Consider the following 19,549-nt stretch of genomic DNA (forward strand, 5'->3'; position numbering starts at 1 on the left):
GAAGACGCGCGAACCGCGAACACTGTTTCATTCGTTCCTCTCTTTCGAAGCGCACTCGTGGCGTCGCGGCTGCATCGAGCACTCGTTTCAGTCAAATAGTCACCCCTGTTCGATGCTACCGACCGAACAGGCTGCCCCTGCTACGCTCCGTTTTAATTGCGGTTGCACGGACTCTTTAATTTCGATTCTGAAGCACCACGGACCACCGACGCTGCCTTCCACCACTTTGTTACATCCATCGGATAAATTATACAGATCGATACGCTTCAACGACCGTCTGTTTGCCGCGCTGCAACTCCATCGACGTTTTTACCGCGCATTTTCCCCATCCATCAAAGTACGATCCGCACCAACCATGTCTCGATCCAGCGCAAACCTTCGCCAGGCAATCTGCTCGGTAGATCGGAAGAATCGATGAGCTGCCGTCGTCTCGATACCAGGTGTACTCACCTACACCGGGAATCCGCATTGTTAGATTAATCACCGCGCGAATCGGATTAGTCCAGCTCCATGGAAATACGTACTCGGTTTCTATTCAGACGTCGCTTCTAAGTTTCTTCGTTTACATCGAGAATTATTTAAATCTTCCTTGAAACGAAGATGAAGTTGTACACTGGATCTTACAGTTGGACGAAGATAGTACGCGATTGATCTTATGATAATTCGAAAGTGTCACAAACTAGGACGCCGCGTCAATCTACCGAATCTAATTAGCAACGTCTCGCGAGAGGGAACAGCGATATCGTAGACGAATTTAAATTAGATGCTACTATCGATCCGATTCCCGTCGAACGTAGGCCTGGGGGGATGCAAATCGATGAAAAACTGAAAAACTGCAAACACTTCGCAGCCGGAAAACGAATTATCACTTCCCTGACGGTCGTTTGATCTTGGACGGTGAGTCATCTCTCGCGTATACATAACTACGGCGTGCTATTGCGTTACAGGGCTTTACGGATCAAAGGGAGGGAAAAGGGAATAGTACAGCATACTTCCAGTCGCATAACGTCTTCTTGGTTTCACGTATTCCGTTTGTGAATCGAGGAAAATTTGGTGAACCGGCAACTCGTTCGTTTTCAAGCGCCTGTTTAGCTTGCAGTTTCAATTTCGAGTCTTAAAAGCATTGTACGACGAGGATTATAATGATGTTCGAAAATTTTAACAACGTTAAAGGACTTTCAGCCGAATGTAACAAGCTTTAAGAGGAATTCTCTCTTGTTTCGAGCTCTAAAAACATTGTGCGCTTTGAGCATATTTAATTACAAAAATACGATTACAACAATTTTCTAATGCGCGTATGCGATGCTTGACTAGATCGCGATGCTTAACGCGAGTCGGTACGTCAAATGCACACGAATGTGCATCTTTGTGAATGCAGAAATGCATATTTCGATGTGTATCACTATTACTCATCGACTAATGACGCACTTCCATTAGGCATAATCGACAACATTACCAACGCTATTTAGGTCGGAAATTTCTTTAGAAATACCTCACTGATTATTAACAATTGACCGTGTTTACACTAATTGTTCTTTACAGGACTGATATTTTAGGCTGTAGAATATTCTGTATGACATAAAAAATTAAAGTTTCGCTGTTTCCGTGTCATCGTTAAAAACGAAGTTACAGTTCTATAGCTGGAACTGTGATTCACGCAGAGTTTAGTTTAGACTTTGAAAGAGAGACGATCCAACCGGGACGACGAAATTAAACGAGGATGTGTAGAGTCGTTAGGAAGTTTGGATCCAGAGTCAGAAATGCAATTGCTTCCACGACGATGTCAGAAGACCATAGATCATCCTGCCTGAAATTCTATTCCTCCGCGGTTGGAACTTAATAAGTTAAGATTTCTTGATAGTAGAAAACTGATTATGATTAGACTACGCATTATTTAAACTACGCAACCGATGCCAAGTAATTGTTCGTTAAAACGCTTTTCAAGGAAGAAATGGTTCACGAGTATTTTAAAGCGGTGGATTTATGCGACTCGACCTGCATAGCGTGGCGCAACCGCGGAAGAAAAATCCTCGAGGACAAGCTGAACGTCTCGCATCTTCCCGCATTTCCACCGTTGGTCCAGAAACGAGTAAATAACGCGAAATCTCCGGGGAAAACAATGCGGCCCGCATCTCCGCCGTTCAAAATAAACTTTATCATTCGCATCCCATTTGTCAAGCAATTATCTCGTTCCCTGCATTCGCCAAGGTGCATACTTCTCGAGCGGTACTTATTCTTAGATTTTCAGCGAGAAGAAAAATTTTACAACGATTCTATCTTGTTATTATAATGGTGTTGCTCGCACGAAGCAAGTTGTATCGTGAATTTTAGTAAGAATCATTGCGTTCGCGTCGTTTTTAGAGGTCGTAGACGGAGATAGTTTATGCTGAATTTTCGGCAACACGTTTAACAGCTCGACAAAGCCAATTTCCGACGTCGAAGCAAGCGGCCGCGAAGAACGTCGAGCCACCCTCGTGAAATTCCTTCCTTCTAATACCCCATTAACCGCATACCGCGCTCCGCGCCATAAAACGAGCGATAAAAAAGGAGGAAGGACTCGAAATTAGCCGGCACATCTGTCGCCCCGATAGAGAGAATCCGGGGTGTGTCCCCGGGCGAGGATGGACGGTGACCGTATCGGCCAATCGGAGCATAATCTGTTTAGGTTTGCTCATTTGACACGCGTGACTAACCGCGATTCAACGCGGGTCGTCTTTCACCGCCCCTTGGGGGCCTATGACGGGGAATCGCTTATGAGCCCGACAGATGCGCCCACGGATCATCCCCAAAGTACACAGAATCTCATCTTGCATATTTTATCTGGTCAGGGGCTGGAGCACCGCTTTGCATTGCTAACCGTAACATTTCGTAATTTGATCTACGACATGCGTCTGTTGTTGCGCTATTCCTATTAGCATTACTATTATTGCTCTAGCAGGGAGAACCTACGCGTGACATTTTATGTATTAATATCTCGATGCCCTTCTAGAAAATTAGAACGAAAGAACTTCTATGAAAAGCTCTATTTTGTAGAATTCCGGTATCTCGAATGGAGATACAGTCCATCGAGCAGAATTAAAACTGGAAGTGACCCGGTACTAACGATACAGCGATCGAAAGCGGCGGTTCATCGTCGACTTAGAAAGTGGGTCGATGTTCTATTTCGAGGAAACGCAATGTCTTTTATAGATATTAGAAGCGGAAACAACCCCGATCGCGCGGTGTTTACGGAAACGGGTGGAAGCAATGTTTGCAAAAAGGTAGAATCAAGCGACTGCGAGCTGGTAGAACGCGTATTAAGGGCACGAAAGTTGGAGGAAAAGGAATTAACAATGCATTAAGAATAAAAGGAGTCTTGCGCGTTTTCGAAAAAGGAGAAAAGATACGATCGCGTAACACGGGAGAACCGTGAACAGAAATTTTCAACACTGCTCGCGCATTGCGCTCGTTCGCCGAGCTCTACTTTTATTGGCCTCCTTTCCGCGAAAACTGCATCGCAAAATTTATTTTCATCCCGTCGCGAAGCGTACCATCCGTTACATCACGACCGTCGTTTAACGACTTAAGTCGAAACAGGGACAGAAGCGACTTACCCCGGATTTGCGCGGGCGTATTTACGTGTGTACGCGTGGCCACGGCCTCCCAAAGGGAATCCATAGCCGAGCACCGGTGAGTCATCGAAAATTTTCAACCCCTATCGGTGGACAAACGCTCGCCCCCTGCTCGCGGGTTCTAAAGAATACTAATTGCTATTTTTTATTTGTCCCGCTGAGACGTAAGCCGAACAAAGCCGATCGGCTTACCGCCGCGTGTCCACGTTTAACCGGACGAGTGCACAAATTTTCATTAATTCCGCGACCTTGTCGCCCGTATTTCACCGAAATCGCAAAAATCGAATTTCGAATGAATGTATTTTCCAGTTTAATATAATTTCGCGTCGCGGGAAAAGGCTCGAGGACACGTTCCAATAACGTAACGCGTTTCGTAGTTTATGGCATCGCGTTCGAGATAAGTTCGCGAATACTTTATAGTGTGCAACCGCTGCGATAGTTTATCGCGTGGAGGCGCGATGTGTATATATTTTCGTGAAAATTTATGCACGCTACGCCCGTCGTTAATTAAAAATAGAGACGTTTAAGTAGGTTATTAAGGAGCGAGGGCGTCGTTTTTGCAAACGTTCGGTCTAGCGATCGCGCGGATGAATTTATTTCGCTTACTTTGGGCAGATTTATTTCGGAATTCCAGCAACGACGCGACTACGGGTACGCTTTCGAAGCTATGTTGCTCTATTTCTTCGGATGGTTGCCACGGTGCGACAATTCCCCGACGCGAATAACGTCACGGAAACGAAATATTCTTACGAGTTCAAGTTTCGTATCGATCTCGCGACGCGGTTACCGGCAATGGTCGCATCGAAGCCAGAAACCCGACGTGCTCGTACAGCGTCGGTGGAACGAATGGTATAAAAGATCGATCGAATAAGCTGCGAAGGAAGATCGAACGACGGGGTAAAAGGAATAAAGTCGAGAGGCGGTCTGTTTTCCGAGAAATCGAAAGGACGCGACGAGGGCTTCCGTCAGATTTCTTCGGGGGCGTAGGCGTATCATCTTGCGCGCGTGTATCAAGGAAAAGGTAATGTATCGACAAAAGAGGGCACAGAAATTCGCGAGAACCACTCTCGATATTGAGGACGAAATTATGTTCGGAAGGGGGTGAATAGAAGGTTACACGTTCGCTTTTCCCTTAAAGTGCGATCGACTTTATATCGAAAAACCACTTATCCATCGGCAATACCTTCTACCAGGCTTTCACTGTTGCCTCGATTGACGCATATCTCTGCCCTACAATGCTTTCTCGAAACCTTAGTCGGACCAATCCGGTTAATAACAATACCCCAACGTCGTTGCTCGATCGTTGACGAAATATATCAAAAATTTAATGCAAAGTATTAAAATTAAATTTGATATGCGGTAAGGTACCTTCATCCAGAACAGGATGAGGAGAGAGATGCAGAGAGCGTCTCGGGCGTTGCATAATTCCGATCATGTTTCGCACAACGAATGGCAAAACGACTTCAAATGAAGTCACTTTCTGCGAGGTTTCCCGAATACCGAAAGAGACGTAAGCCTGATATATTTAGCGGAATCCGATAAGTCTTCTCGCACGGTTTCGAGAAAAGGGCGCAGGTAGGCGCAGGGTGGCACGAAGGGATGGTTTCCCGCTGGGAACGCCAACGTCTGACCGTATGATTACCCACGTTATACCCTCGAGCTGGTAATTACCAGTCGAATACGATATTCGTCACGCCATCTGTCCTATCTCAGGAGGTCGCCTCGCCGCCGAAGTAAAATGGCGATTCGACCGGTTCCTGGGTGCAGCGAACGCCATCGAGATACGTGAAAATGAAATTCTATGCGGCAAACTCTCCCCAGAGATCACTGTAACTGTGACTTTTCACGGAAATTCCAGCAAATTAACGATAATAATATCGAACGTTTCAAACTGAACGTATTTATCGATACTCTCATGGTAGTTTATTGTCCAGATTATTCAGAAATGATTTAAATAGAATATTTATTCGCGTAGAATATGCAAAGAACGAGTGAAATTTATGCGCATGAAATGCACGCAAAGCATGAAAAATATGCTAAATATTCGAGCGATACGTACGATATATTACGTTTACTTCGTAGAACATTATCTAAACTACGATTTTATTCTATTTTCTGGATTTTATTTATCAAACGCAAAGACTTGGCGATCCCCATCGTTGACAATGATAAATTCCGGGTACAGTGAATTATTTATCGTCAAGTGCATACTTGTCCAAACAGGGACGAGTCACGGATAATGTCGAACAACGGGTCTGTTTCTCGTGATACGAGACCGCGAAACATAAACGTCAGTTCGCTTTAAAAGGTGGTGGAATGCAGGGGTGAAAGGTCGAGCAGGGGATAGGACACAAGAAGGTGGTCTCGCGCGCAATTTACAGACAATTTCGTGTAATAACTTTTGCATATGAAATTGCAGTAATACGTTTTCCCCGGTGGGTCGGTAAGTTGGCGTACGTTATGCAAAGGCCAGTCTCTTCCTGCTTCTCTCTTTCGCCCTGGATAATAATGGCCAACGTGTACCGCGGGGTCAACCTTCCGGATGCTACTCACTAGTGCTCCGCCATGCTCCTTCTTTCACTCTCGTTCGCTTTGCATCCGTTCACGAACCACTTTCCCGATATCATATCCCGTTTGTCCCCCTTCTTCAGGACTCTAATCTCGATAATTTAATTAACAGGTGTGGCCACATACGAGGTACACGAGTAGACTTTACATACAATGTACATATTCTCCACCAAAATACGCGTAATTTGCTTTTTTAAACATTAAAATCGACCAATCCGTTCGGTAGTTATGACGTTTTAAAGATTCGTATGAAAATTCAGTGAAACATATCGATGGTATGGTCAGACATTATATTTTTGGAAATGAATTTTTTTCTCGAAAGTGGATAGGATTTCGAGGGTATGTCTAATGACCAAAAATGATTGTACTTGACCCCAGAACCTAGAAATAATTTTTTTAAAACGATTTGAAAAATTTTTTTTTCGTCGAAAAATTTCAGCACTTACTTGAATTTTTTTCTCGAAAATGGGTAGGATTTCGGAGGTATATGTATTCACCAAAAATAATTGTAATTGATCTGTGCAACCGAAAATAATTTTTCCAGAACGATTTGAAATTTTTGAATTTAATTGTTAGTAACTTTTTAACGAGGCCTCCATCAACATATTGGTATTCTTGATTTTCGTCTTATTTTGGCCCCTAGAATCCCCCATTAAAATTTTTCCCAGGTGTGGCCGAACACCCTGTATATGGAATTGTACGCTGAATTCTTTCTCGAACTCTGGATAGAATGTAAATTTTGTTATGAGTCGAATAGATCCTATCGTGGTTACCGTGAAGCATTCCTCTTTCGAAGGTTAGAAGAACGCCTCTCTGTTTGAGTTTCTGTTATCTCTATCTCTCTTCCCTTGACACCTGCCTAAACTCAGCGATTAAGTTCCCCACTAGTCACCGATACCGCTCCCCTCTTTGTTTTCGAGGCGTACATAATCGTATTCATGGTCCTGTGTCCTCACCTCTGATCAGTCTCTTTCGTGTGTTTATCGAGTGATCATCGCGACGTTTAAATTTGATCGTGCGAAGTGACTCGTTGATAGAAACTGTAGTGACTATGGTGTTAATTACACAGCACTTTGTCGAATTATTTATTTGCGGTCCCGTAAATCTGAAGAAATAAAAGAAAGAAAAGTAAGCAGATATTATTACAGAAGACAGGGACAAAATAGGACACTGGAGGCCTGGATCTAACACAAGATAAGAATATAAGATAAGAATAATAATTAATGTAATGTAAAAAATGATTGTAATTGACCCCCGCAACAGAAAATAATTTTTCCAGATCGATTTGATCAAATTTTTTTTTTGAGCATCCATCTCCTGTCGTAAGGTGTAAGGTCTACTCGCGTACCTCGTCTATGGCTGTGACTCTCCAGAAGCAAGTTCGATTTACCTAAATTTGTCGGAATAATCGTTTTGAATCTATGGCTGCAACTGTACGCATAGTGCATAACGCGTAGAGCGCTCATTCGATAAACGAAACACTCTGCTCCCTTCAGAACTGCGAAACAAAAGTTCACTGACTTCCGCGTGTGCCTGGGGGTACCATTGCATCAGAGAAACATCATTTTCTACTCGATTTATCCGCGCACAAATTAATTCATCCGTGTTCGGTTTCGAGGAGCGCTCGAAACACACCCATTAACTTCGTTTCGCAGCTCGGATGATGCGAAATCGCTAGAAAATCTGTATAATGTAGCCGTCGGTGTTACGGGAGCCACAACGCCGAGGGGAAATGCGAGACTGTTCGTTGCTTCGAGTGTTTTCAACGTTAGGTTATATTTCCACGACAGCGGGCCGAAAAGGGGATAAACGAATGGAAAGGAAATCTGAGATTCATACGGACATCGACCGAAAAGGAACAAACCGATTGTTTTCATTCGAGCGAAGGTTGCTCTTTTGTCGGATCGTTTAAAAAGCAGATCGCGAAAGTCTGAAAGGATCGTTCGTGTGTCGTTTCTCTGACAATCTAACAGTGGTTAGATGTAATTAATTTTCTGACGAACCATCGAAATAGGAATTTTCAAATTTCTGTACGCTGCAATGAAACTACAGCACCCCGGTCATTCCACAATAAACAACGTCGTGAGAAATTCCAGAGCTTCCGGCGAACGAGCGGCGGACTTGAAACGAAATTTCACGCGATGCGAAAAGGAGGAGGAATCTTTTGTCCCGTATTAACGGAAATGAAACGGGAAACAAAGGTCCTCGTTAAGAGCAGCAGCTTTTTATTCGCGTCGCGTAAAAGTTTCAACAATCAAAGCTTTAAAAAAGGATCTCGATTTCGAATCAGCGTCACAGAGGGAACTTGCCGCGAGTTGACGGTCGTTTTAACCGGCGGTTTGGTACTCGCGAAGTAATTATCGCGCCTTCTAACGTACGAGGAAACGTTCAATATTTTAGCATCGCCGTGCCGGCCGGGGCGCGAAGGTGCGTGCATAATTTTCGCCGGTGGTTTTTCGTAATTGAAACACACCGACGCGCACCGAGCGTCGCTACAGTGATTTCATTGTCTGCTCGGACAGTGGCTTGGCCGCATACGCGTTTTATTTGTAAAGCTCGTCCCGGATTCCGTGCATAATAAATCCTGTCCCTTTTCGGCCATTCGGTTCCTCTTTGCTTATAGGGCGTGCCTAGATCGCAGATAAAGAAATCTCTTCCCTTTTACATTCCTTGAAATGCTTTAAATCTTAAAAGCATTCTGCTGAATGGTTTAAATACTCCAGAATTTTCAATTGTTATTTAAAAAAAATTTCGCGCAGTATCAGTTTTTCGATAGATCAGTTAAGCTTCGTTCGCGCGTGAATCCCAGAACGGAGATGAAAAAATGTGATAGTAAAAATACTGGGGTGATCCATAGTACAAGAGAAAATGGAATGAACCTTTTGTAAAGTGAATTAAAATGTCCCCGTACAGGGCTTTGTTTTCGAGAAAATGGACTGTGAATATTGGGGGGTTGCTCTTGCGATTCGGGACGACTCGGTTAACGCGTTTAACCATTGTTCAATATTTCAACTCGTTTCGGTGCTTGAAATCATCGGCAGTGGTGTGATATTAGCTGTTTTCTGTCGATGTTTAGCCCTTCTAACTAATTGGGTGCTCAAACAATTATTACCCTACACTGGAAATAATTGTAAGTAGAAATAATCAGTAATGGTCAGACGCGTTTAGAAGACAGTGATTATACGCGTAGTATTTTCAGTTCTGCTACGACAAGCTTTATTAGCTAGTTATACAACTGATCGCACCTCAAAACGATAATCTACCGCATTCTTACTCTACTAAGCATTTCTCAAATGGTTCACTTTTATTGCAGTATTACACCTATCGGAACGATGATTTCGCATGATGGGATTATAAAATTTTTAGAGCCACCGATAAAATTGTCGGATCTTAATAATCCTTTATTTTCTACTTAATGTGGTTCGACGTTCATTTCAAATACCTTCGAATTGCTGTCAGAGTACATTAATTGCTCGCGAAGTCTTTAACGAACAAATTGTTTTTGTCTCGAAGTCGATGCTCGAATTTAGGAACAATAGAGTCGTTCATCAGTTTCACATAATACAGACACGATGGTCGGAAGGTGGACAAATTATTTCGTATCAGGACACTCGCCACAGGCATCGGACAATAACGTATGCCGCGCCATGTCGCTTGTCATAATTTCGCAAGATTGAAAGCCCCGTATTACTGTAATCTCGCTACTGAATGTTAATTATCGCTGTGCTGTGCTTGATCTATAGTCTCAAATACGTACCTAATATACTGCCGTATCGTTGGGCGACCCACGATCGCGAGAATTTTAATTTATTTTGCTCTTGATCTATTCATCTTCGCACGTGATCGACGAACGCCGCGACAAATGGCAACTCGGAGGAAAGAGCGTTGAAAAATCAAAGGGGGCAACGACACGAACGAAAAGGGTTCGTTGAATCGAGTTGGAAAACCCGTCGGATGAGAGGGATTCGCGTCTCGCCGACGCGCCCTTAAAGAATCATTCAGAAGCTAAAAGGAAAAGGCAATTCCTTTGACCATCTCTAGATACCATTCGCGTGGCTACGATCTCGACGATCCAATTGAACCGCGGCGCAGGATTCAGCGATCGGTGTTAATGCAACGTAACATGCGTAAAGCTTCATTCAGCCAACGAGATTACGGTGGCGGGGGTGGGAGCTAATACACACGATAAGGATTATGGCGGCGGATCTATTCGCTGAATGAAATAGCCGGTGGAGAAATGGAGGTCACTGTGTCGTCGTACCCGGGATTGTTCTCGTCTTTGAATAATTAAGCTTCTTTGGCCCTCGGGTCAATTGCACCGCGTCCGGTCTCTGACTTTATCAAAGATACATTATTTATTCGCGAGCCATTGAATTAAACGCTTGCGAGCGTGCAAGCATCGAGTGTTTCGTGAATCGTCCGTTAGCTGCTTTTACGCCCACGGTTTCCCTTTGCGTCCATCCTTCTTCCACCGGAATTGGAATTTCCCTCTGTGTCTCGGCCACCGTACTCCAACTCGTTCGTCGACTTCGTTGTTTTATTTAGACTTCTCCGTGGCTGCCGTTTACTCCTTTGTTGCCTCGTGTCCATTCATTCCTTTATCTTGTTTCTTTCGTGCTTTTCTTTCCGTTTTTTTTTCTCCGTTCCCTTCTCTTGGAATTACTGCGAGAGATTCCGTTTCTGCTCGTCTTTGTATCTGTCCAAAGGTACGCGGTAGTTCGTTAGCCGGACACAACTTTCTCCTAATTATCAAAGAGCACCCGAGAAGAAACACAGAGGCGGAGGATACGGAACCGCGACTGATGTAATTACAGTTACGGGAACTAATCCGCCGCAGCTGCTTGTACTTCGTCATCGTGACTTTGTAATGTAATTTCGAGCCGCTTGTCAAGCCTATTGAAACGCAAGCGAGGTGCACTGCGATTACCTGTCCAGTTTGCTTGCGAGAACGATCCAAACGTGACCGGAAATCGACGAACGATTATTCGACGACGCGACCAAGCGATTATTCTAGCTTTACCTTTCCCATCGCCATCGAGAACAGCGCCGGGAAATCTTCACCCACGCCTTCCAAAACCTTTTACATTTTTTAATATTTCGTATACGCATAGAATATTGATGCCAGTAACGTGATTATAGAAACTAATCTAGAAGCTACATAAATCGATTTCTTTCGTAAATCTTTTAAGGGAAAGGGCGACAAAGTGTCTCGCTTTCTAGTGGTTTCTCGGAGCAGATGAATTTTTGAAAAAATTTGATAAGGGCTGGATAGACATTGATATATGGGATGCCATATTTTATTTCGCAGCGTATAGTTACGTTAAGAGGCGAAGTGAGTTATTTGTCGCGGATGAGCCAACAGGAATGGAGCCTGCTTCTACTTGGTTCGAAGCTTCAACTATTACGAGCAAAAAAATTTGATGCGTTCTAAAGTAATACTCGTAGAGTGCTATTATAATTTTTAAGTAGTGACGTGCATATACAGAATGTTCCATTTTAATCTCTCTGTCGTTATTTCCGTGCTTCGTAGTTTTTTTTTCACGAGTGTAAATGTTCTTTAATCTGAAATGGGACATTGACCGACAATTTAGCTAAATGAAAAAAATAAATATTAATTCCAGAATTGTATACGATAAAAAGTATGAAGGAAGATGTCGAGAAAAAAATTACATATGATGAAACACGAAAATTTGCGGAGCTAGCATAATAATAACTACAAAAGAAACACATATCATCTAGATAAAAAATGTACACCTGCGCGAAAACGTTCCTCGGTTTCGTTCCACAGTGCGTGTTCGAAACAAGTTTCACCTTTTTAAATTCATACAGAGATTCGTATTTCAATTCAACAAACACAAGGAGGAAAAATACTGATAACATAAATAGAAAAAAATAAAATGCTTTAATGCTTTGTGACAGCAAACCATAGAAATAGCCAAAGCTTTGTAATGTTTATAAACCTGGAAAAACTTGAAATTAACTTATTTGGAACAATCTTATATTAAAAGCAAACAAATGAAATTGAAAGAAAAAGAGAACCTTGTTAAAAGAAAACGATCCGTTCGCATACGTGCTGTGGAACGGAATGATACAAAAGTAGATTCTTCGGAAGATTCTCAAATGGTTTAGCAAGATGGAATATCCTGTCTGGAAATATCCAATTTTCCGTAAAATGTAACTATCTATCATTTTGTGATAAAAAACCCTAAAGTTTTTCAGTGTCCGTTACTTTTTTACATTATCGAGGTTCTCCACAGCCGTTCTCAGTCTATTTCATGTTAAATTTGATGTGCTTATAATAAAAATATTCTTGCAACTTAGTACTCAATGTTCGTTTCGTTTCGCCAGTATGAAATTTCTCACATTTTCTACGATTCAATCTATAATTCACATTGGACCTATCCGATTTGATAAGTTTATCCCTAATCGGATTAAATCTTTGAGATAGTTAATCGGTTTAAGGGCTGGAAAAATTTTCAAAAGGGAATTTTTATAAGGCATAACTGTAAGTATAGTTTGTCTAACTAACGATTTATACTTGGTTCTGGTTAACATAATGGAAAATAGAGAGAAAAATTCTTCGTCTTCCCGCGTTAATCCGATCGTTTCGATAGATTGATTTGGTCAAGTCTATAATTTATTCTATAAATATGGTAAGCTATTATACCGTTGAGCGCGACATATCGTTTCGTGTTGAATTAATTATCATTCTACATGGATACTCTGCGTCGTGTTTAACGATGCATTTATAATAATCTGTTAACGCGGATATAGCGTATGACTCGCGCGATATCAACCCACTCTGAGCGGTTTAATAACTTATGTAGACGATCCGTCAGCGAATTAAACTCTGTTTCCCCGATTGGGCCTTTTAATAGAACGTTACGGAACATCTGTTCCCTCCCCAAAGCTTTCGATAACATCGTTTTAGCAATCTTCCATCGATTTCGAACTCGCTGAACAGCTCCAGCGAATATACGGGCGCGTATCGCGTATCGCTGAGCGACTTTGCATTCGCCCACGCAACGCATACGGTACAAAACATATTCTCCGAGTATAACTTGCGTTCCTGATGTATTATCGTAGGTTAATCGATTCAAATTTGCATGTATATTCAAATGTAGTCCACGCTGTGGAATCAACGCGTTCTTCTATCTCCGACCTAATTCGAAATAGTTGACCCGTAGAGCCACCGTGATATTATTACAGGGATTAGTTGCCGCGCATCTCTGTACTTTTCCATTACCAGGGATTTCCCTGTCACGCGTATACCAGAACTTTATTACTATTAACACGGTAGAACTTTTATCCGGGAACCGGTACACACGTTACGTCGCGTAAAATAAAACGCAAAGTTCGTTCGGTTATTCGGGCTTACGTGTACATAAATGCATATACCTCGCGTATCTGCGCTTCCAGAAAGCCACCGCGGCATCTGCGTCCAATTACACGACCAACCGAATATCCACGAAAACCGGATAAAACACGGTGACCTATCAGAAATACCGTAATTCGGTGGTACGTCCGGCGAATTTCCACGAAAAACACGACGTTGCCCGTATCCGGCCGTAATACTCGCGTTGTCCGCGTATATAAAACGCGCCAAGGTGGAACAGAAAAAAAAAAAAACGCGAGAAAAATTGCTGTCGCCTGGGCGCCATTAGGCTGACAGTCGAACATCCGGCAGTATTCTCTCAGGTGAAAGAAAAGGCATCCGGAACGGCCAAGAATCATTATTGGCTCCCGAGCGTCAACGTCCACCGTTGAAATGGAATTTTTTACAACCACCGACACCTGCGGGTCACGTTCCAACGCGAGAAAGACGACCGGAAACGACGGGGAAAATGAAAAGCACCGTTACTGCGTCGCCTTTCTTTCGCAATTTACCCAGCTGGTCGCGAGTTATTCGAAACGCGTCTATGACAGAAACGGTTAAAATGACGGCATAATCGAATAATTATTAGGTCTCAGCGAACAAAACGTCCCGTTTCTTAACTTTCAATTTAAACCCTTATTTTATTAAAATATGTTGAACGAAAGGATAATACGCTGTAGAGAAAATCATGATGAATTGAAAGAGTTTTAATATTGAAAAGAACACGTGCTTATATTGGGTTTACGTATTGTAACTCTTCCCGAATAAGGTATTATAGAAAATTCGATATAACGTGCTGAATATAAAGATAGAATAGTGTGCAAAGTATTATAATCAATTGAAAGATAATAATAATATTGCAGAAATGAATATTTAGCGAAACGTCTATTTTCACGATCTGTCCCAATGTTTAATAATTCGAGTTTTCATTTCTTGTCAGACTATTTCAATTACTTTATCAAAAAGAAAATGAATTACCTTGCCAGCATCATTTCGAAGAAGAATATAATTTCCACTGAAAATTCATTCTATGCATTTTATTAATTCTATGTATTTTTCAGTGTTTTTACAAACGGAAGAATATAACAAATTTTTGTTCGTATAATTATTTCACTATATTTTATTCGGCGATGTTTCAAAAATAATTCTTTCCTCCGTAAATTATGGAAATAGTAATATCGACCATCGTGCCCGACCATATTGAAATAATTATCGCTGCTAAAAATTAAAATTCGTCTCTGTTTTTCCATTAAATATTTCGAGTAAATGTTCCTGCTCGTGACGGGAAATTAATGCTACTCTTGCTTGAATATTTTAACATGGTTGCTTTGTTGGGAAACTCGACGCAGATTCTTTAAATTATTTGCGACCATTGATTCCCTGCAAACTGAATATATTTCTATGAATTTATTCATAGATTTCTGTGAATAAAAATCGCAAGAACGACCAAATATGTAGCACCATTTTCACGTAACTTCACCCGCGCCGTTCGATCCTGGAGAATGAATGAAAATCTCGGTACAACGGATGAAACTGTTTCGTTTAGTACTTGCTCTCTCGCAGTAGACTTTGGCGCAATCGCGGATAAATGGAATCGCAATTAACAAAGTGGCCGAATTGTTGGCACGCGGCACCGTCTACGTACCGCTCGACTAATCGTAATCAAAGTAATTAATTATCTGTCCACTGTACCCCTTTCGTGATCGTGTCGATATCGACGGATCCCAGAAACGGCGAGATATCGTTCGGATTCCACGCGACCCTTTTATCCCCTAGGTCACACGAGCTTCCGCCAAGCTGCCTACGTATTATATTAATTCAATTTAGCTATCGTCGAGCGTTGCACGATCCCAAACGATTATCATCGACGTCCAGTAATAATGCGGGATTAGCAGTTATTAAAGGCTCGGGCTATTTCCACGTTTAATTAACACTGTAATTGCGAACTCGTCGCGAAAGAACGGCCGTTATCAAATCGCGGACGACTTCGTCGGGATTCGTCGATGATTTACGTCCCGAGGACGCGGCGCGCGGAATGGAACGGAGAATTTATTAATCTCAACCTTCTGGAATTCGCTGCATTTTCACAAACATCTCCAACAGAAATTAAACGAATCAAGAGCGATTATTAAATTCGTCGGTCTATCGTCAAACAACTAACGAATAAATTTTCAAAACGTCGGAGGCTGTCGGAGAAGTTGGCTTTTCGCGTTATCAAAAATCTTCCGGGCGCGAGAACGATGGGAACGTTCGGAAAGCGTGGAAAAATAATTTAAGCGACAGCGAGGAGGACTCGTCGCGCGTTTAACAAGGGGGTCCCAGAGCGCGACGGATATAAAATAGCTTCGCGATACGGGAGCGCTAATTAAATTTCCGCGTTATTCGCAATTAGCGAGCAATTTATTTCCGCGGCCGTGGAAAAAATCAGCAAACCGACGGCGTCCCCAGGGCGAGGCGCTCGAAAACCCAGCGCGATCGATTGTTTCTAAACTCGTCGTAGAACGAGCGGTCGCGTAATCTCCTCTTGGGCTGTTGTGCGAGAAAACAGCGTCGCGGCCGATGTCCGTCGTCGAAGCATTGTCTGTATTTCGAAATAACCGGGGTTCTGTTCGATCGATGAAAAGCAATTGCCGAAATTACGCTTCGAGAATGAAGATGAATTGTTGACAAGTGAATCGGTCCGGCTCGAGTGGACGTTATGCTCGAAATCCCGCCTACGCGGAACGATAACCCCCGTCGAGCTAAACTTCCGCCCGAAAAACTGGGCCTCTCCGGTTCCATCCGCCCCCGCTTCGCTTCGCGTCACGCACGGAGGAAGAATTACTGGAACGATCCACGCCAAATTACACGGCGAGTGTCCCTCCTAACGTTTCACGGTAATTGCGTCGGCGTGACTCGAGATTACGGTATTTATCGAGCACACCGGAATAAAATCGACCGATACGAAAAGCACATCGCGATCGCGAGCGAGAAACGCTGCACGAACGACCACCCACCCTTGATTTCAATTAATTCAGGCATTAAATTGTTCAGTTACTACGAAAAGTACTACACGCGATGGCTGATATCGATGTTAACTTGACAGATTCCAAGGGAAAATGTCTTTCGTACAATCTTTGACAAGGTTTTTCGCGCGTAAAAATAAGACAAGAATCTCGTAAAAGTATCATCTGTGTACAGCCAAGCACTATTCTATTACAGAACTTTTATGGATATTCTGTAACAACTGCTGAAGAACTACATACTATTAATTTAAAAATAGCTTTGACATTTCGGAGATCGCAAACTGTTATTTCGAGATCCAGATTTGAACATCTGTAAACGTAGCTAACTTCTGTACATTGTGATAAAATTAGCTTATTTTCTGGGTCATCGGCGTTACAGAAGCATACAATATCTATAATTCTAACGTAAGAGAAAAGCATAGTCATTATTCGCTCATTATTAACAAACTATGATAAATCCATCTCTGTCGCCTCGTTGCTCTTTTACACGTACTCGAGGGCCCTACCGTAAACAAACGAATAAATAATGTTCCTGGTAACAGTAATCTCGCAACTCGAAAAATACACAATTTCTTTTTCATATTTCTAATGTCGGTTTTTAATCAAGTATTTAGAATTCGCGTTTGCACGATATTTTTGTCTTATTTTCGGTTACAGAATGCGCTGTGCAGAGTTTGCTCGGAAACCTGTAGAACAGTCTGTTTAAATAACGCTAGACTCGCGCGAATTGCTTCCGCTGTTATTAAAATGAACAAATAGCGTAGCTCGGGAAACGAAGTAAAGCAAAATTCGGAAGCACGAACAAGTGTAGTGCAAATATTATCCCTGCGCGAGGAGCGAAATATCTTTTTACTCGTCTGGAATTAGACGGCGCTCAATCGAGCGCAGTTTTTTCAGTTTCGCCTGGCTACGGGCGCGATGAAATCTCGAGACGATTCAATCCCGTCATCAGAGAAAATTTTCCGGAGTGTATACATAAATTTCCGAGTGAGTCTCGCTTATTCAGCGCGTAGGCTGAATTGCTTATTCGTCGCGAAAATTTGCACGGACCGTGATAATTCGCGCTATATTTTTCACGTAGAAACGCGATCCCTTCTTTGAATAATTCCCCAGCCCGGGGGGCGAGATTTCGAAATTAAATCACGGGAACCGACTGAGAACGCTCGCAATATCGACACACCGAGCCCGTTGCATATTATGCTAATAAAGTGATTTCGTTGTTCAGCGGGAAACAAAGTTCCGTAATTAGTGACAATGTACGCCCGCGTTACGTAATATATTTGTTCGAGTTAGGCGGAAATCGTGACTTTACGGGCAACGTAAAGCATGTAATTGCGACGCTATGTAGTTCGTACGATGATAGCAATCGTGTACGTTCGAGCTTCTCTGATTTAATATTATCGTGTAATTCGCGTATATCGGAGTAACTCGAGGTGGATGCTTTTAAACGAAACCCGAATTATCGTCGAAACGCGTTTGACGCGTTACGAACCCAAACGGTCGACGTCAGAGTGGAAATGCAGCTTGTTTCGAGCGCAAGGTTCGTAACGCTTAAGAGTTTCCGTCAAAGGAACGAGCTCTGTGCCGTTACAAAGCGTTTTGGTCGATCGAATTGCGCGAGCGTTTCCACTTGACGACTCGCCGCGAAATAGTCGTACCTTCGGGGTCTGTTGGTCGTCGTCGGCGCGTAAGATCCAAAAAGCGACGTGGATGCAGTCTTACGCGAGGCCGATCGAAGTTACGCGCACTTTTTCGCGTCGTTCACTGCAGTGACGGTAACACGTTGCAGTACTCTCGCGATGACTTCCGGTCCACTTGTATCACAGCACTGTTGCGTCGTGCACGATCGAAAGACGCATTCGATCTCTCGCGAAGTTCCGCGCACCTTCGACTCGCGAACGATCGCTTCGATCTCCACCATGGAAGGATCACCAGCGTTCGAGGACGGTTTCCGTTATCGTCAGCTCCTTTCGCGAAACGCCTCGATACTTCCGGTCAGGGTCTCATCTCAACGTCACTCGGAGGAAGGTATACACAGAAGGGCGGCGAACACCTTCGATCGTTGGATCGAAACTTTGGTCTCTGTATCACTGACGAGCGTCTGAGCGGCAAGTTCCGCGTGGGGAACCGGAAGAGAGGAGAACCGCGCGCGGTTTCGTGTTCGAGCACCCGTCGGTGCGCGCGGAGGGCACTCGACGTGTCGATGGATGCGCGAAAGCGTCGGAGAAGACTGTGTGTAGCTGGGTAAACCGAGCGATCGCGATGCACGAGCGACGCGTCGTGTTGTTGGCAAGCGACTAACCCCCGACGCCGTTCTGCACCCCCGGACGCCGCGCATGCCCCCTGCCTTAAAGAACTCACTCACCCCTCTTCTCTGTGCCGCCCCAAAACCACGGTGACTTCATCTTTTTTGACGAGATGCCTGTGCGAGACCCCTCCACCCTTTTTCCTCCTTTCGTCCAACCGTCTCTGTTCTCTCGCGCCCTCTTCGTTCTCTTCTCTACGTCCACCGACGTTCTTTTTCTTCCTCCTTATCCCACCCGGTTCATCTTTGCCCGAACGAGCTTTTACCGCTTGTTTCATTGCTTGTTTTATGCGCGCTCGTAACTCGTTCTCAAGGGTGACGATTAGCGGTGGGATCCGGTTTAATATGTACTCCTGCCTAACGATCAATTTAATACCCGCGGTTGGTTACAAACAAATAGTTCGCTTAATGTACACGGCTAAAACTTGTACGAGTTTGGGGGCGACCAGGTAGACGCGAAGTTTCGAATCGTTACAGGCGAGCGTAGAAAACGGGGCGGAAAGTGTTCGAGGGAATTTAAGCTACTCTGAAAATTGTTTTTTTTTCAGGATAACACGTTTTGGAAACCATAAAGAGAAATAGATGTTGGAAGTTGTAACGAGGGTTGCCGATGATCTTGCCAACTATGATAACGTGTCTCTAATTTCGCGAAGAACGATGCGTTGGTAACGCAGTTTCCAGGGAC

General features: G+C 43.4%; 1 protein-coding gene across 1 annotated transcript in view; it reads right to left on the reverse strand.

Moving 5' to 3' along the window:
* LOC143341679 (limbic system-associated membrane protein) overlaps positions 1-18,839 on the reverse strand; it is a 69,243-nt gene extending 50,404 nt beyond the window's left edge. The window contains exon 1 of the mRNA XM_076764700.1: positions 18,218-18,839. The gene's annotated coding sequence lies outside the window, so the exon portion shown is untranslated. The remainder of the gene's footprint in view (positions 1-18,217) is intronic.
* Between the last annotated feature and the right edge of the window lie 710 nt (positions 18,840-19,549).

Source organism: Colletes latitarsis, chromosome 5 (genome assembly GCF_051014445.1).
Source record: "Colletes latitarsis isolate SP2378_abdomen chromosome 5, iyColLati1, whole genome shotgun sequence".
In the NCBI taxonomy this organism is placed as follows: Eukaryota; Metazoa; Arthropoda; class Insecta; order Hymenoptera; family Colletidae; genus Colletes; species Colletes latitarsis.